Source organism: Squalius cephalus (genome assembly GCF_949319135.1).
Source record: "Squalius cephalus genome assembly, chromosome: 15".
In the NCBI taxonomy this organism is placed as follows: domain Eukaryota; kingdom Metazoa; phylum Chordata; class Actinopteri; order Cypriniformes; family Leuciscidae; genus Squalius; species Squalius cephalus.
This window is the reverse complement of record NC_137136.1, coordinates 37,002,084-37,004,583: the sequence shown is the minus strand read 5'-3', so window position 1 is coordinate 37,004,583 and position 2,500 is coordinate 37,002,084. Positions and strand designations below refer to the sequence as shown.

Sequence of the window (2,500 nt, the reverse complement as noted above, 5' to 3'; positions counted from 1 at the left end):
GATCTCACCTCGTGGGGCATCAATGATCATGAGGAAGGTGAGGGATCAGCCCAGAACTACTCGGCAGGACCTGGTCAATGACCTGAAGAGTGCTGTGACCACAGTCTCAAAGAGAACCATTAGTAACACACTACGCCGTCATGGATTAAAATCCTGCAGCCCACACAAGGTCCCCCTGCTCAAGCCAGCGCATGTCCAGGCCCGTCTGAAGTTTGCCAATGACCATCTGGATGATCCAGAGGAGGAATGGGAGAAGGTCATGTGGTCTGATGAGACAGAAATAGAGCTTTTTGGTCTAAACTCCACTCGCCGTGTTTGGAGGAAGAAAAAGGATGAGTACAACCCCAAGAACACCATCCCAACCGTGAAACATGGAGGTGGAAACATCATTCTTTGGGGATGCTTTCCTGCAAAGTGGACAGGACGACTGCACCGTATTGAGGGGAGGATGACCGGGGCCATGTATCGCGAGATCTTGGCCAACAACCTCCTTCCCTCAGTAAGAGCATTGAAGATGGGTTGTGGCTGGGTCTTCCAGCATGACAACGACCCGAAACACACAGCCAGGGCAACTAAGGAGTGGCTCCGTAAGAAACATCTCAAGGTCCTGGAGTGGCCTAGCCAGTCTCCAGCCCTGAACCCAATAGAAGATCTTTGGAGGAGCTGAAAGTCCGTATTGCCCAGCGACAGCCCTGAAACCTGAAGGATCTGGAGAAGGTCTGTGTGGAGGAGTGGGCCAGAATCCCTGCAGTGTGTGCAAACCTGGTCAAGAACTACAGGAAACGTATGATCTCTGCAATTGCAAACAAAGGTTTCTGTACCAAATATTAAGTTCTGCTTTTCTGATGTATCAAATACTTATGTCATGCAATAAAATGCTAATTAATTACTTAAAAATCATACAATGGGATTTTCTGGATTTTTGTTTTAGATTCCGTCTCTCACAGTTGAAGAGTACCTATGATAAACATTACAGACTTCTACATGCTTTGTAAGTGGGAAAACCTGCAAAATCGGCAGTGTATCAAATACTTGTTCTCCCCACTGTATGTGCATGACAGTTAAGAAGTTGGGCATGTCCTGCTGCAGCAATATACAGTGAGGAAAATAAGTATTTGAACACCCTGCTATTTTGCAAGTTCTCCCACTTGGAAATCATGGAGGGGTCTGAAATTGTCATCGTAGGTGCATGTCCACTGTGAGAGACATAATCTAAAAAAAAAATCCAGAAATCACAATATATGATTTAACTATTTATTTGTATGATACAGCTGCAAATAAGTATTTGAACACCTGTCTATCAGCTAGAATTCTGACCCTCAAAGACCTGTTAGTCTGCCTTTAAAATGTCCACCTCCACTCCATTTATTATCCTAAATTAGATGCACCTGTTTGAGGTCGTTAGCTGCATAAAGACACCTGTCCACCCCATACAATCAGTAAGAATCCAACTACTAAGATGGCCAAGACCAAAGAGCTGTCCAAAGACACTAGAGACAAAATTGTACACCTCCACAAGGCTGGAAAGGGCTACGGGGAAATTGCCAAGCAGCTTGGTGAAAAAAGGTCCACTGTTGGAGCAATCATTAGAAAATGGAAGAAGCTAAACATGACTGTCAATCTCCCTCGGACTGGGGCTCCATGCAAGATCTCACCTCGTGGGGTCTCAATGATCCTAAGAAAGGTGAGAAATCAGCCCAGAACTACACGGGAGGAGCTGGTCAATGACCTGAAAAGAGCTGGGACCACCGTTTCCAAGGTTACTGTTGGTAATACACTAAGACGTCATGGTTTGAAATCATGCATGGCACAGAAGGTTCCCCTGCTTAAACCAGCACATGTCAAGGCCCGTCTTAAGTTTGCCAATGACCATTTGGATGATCCAGAGGAGTCATGGGAGAAAGTCATGTGGTCAGATGATACCAAAATAGAACTTTTTGGTCATAATTCCACTAAACGTGTTTGGAGGAAGAAGAATGATGAGTACCATCCCAAGAACACCATCCCTACTGTGAAGCATGGGGGTGGTAGCATCATGCTTTGGGGGTGTTTTTCTGCACATGGGACAGGGCGACTACACTGTATTAAGGAGAGGATGACCGGGGCCATGTATTGCGAGATTTTGGGGAACAACCTCCTTCCCTCAGTTAGAGCATTGAAGATGGGTCGAGGCTTGGTCTTCCAACATGACAATGACCCGAAGCACACAGCCAGGATAACCAAGGAGTGGCTCTGTATGAAGCATATCAAGGTTCTGGCGTGGCCTAGCCAGTCTCCAGACCTAAACCCAATAGAGAATCTTTGGAGGGAGCTCAAACTCCGTGTTTCTCAGCGACAGCCCAGAAACCTGACTGATCTAGAGAAGATCTGTGTGGAGGAGTGGGCCAAAATCCCTCCTGCAGTGTGTGCAAACCTGGTGAAAAACTACAGGAAACGTTTGACCTCTGTAATTGCAAACAAAGGCTACTGTACCAAATATTAACATTGATTTTCTCAGGTG

At 46.0% G+C, this 2,500-nt stretch overlaps 1 protein-coding gene across 2 annotated transcripts in view; it reads left to right on the top strand.

The window, feature by feature from the left end:
- The window catches only part of bbs9 (Bardet-Biedl syndrome 9), a 187,735-nt gene that overhangs the window by 71,258 nt on the left and 113,977 nt on the right, over window positions 1–2,500 (top strand). The window lies entirely within an intron of this gene.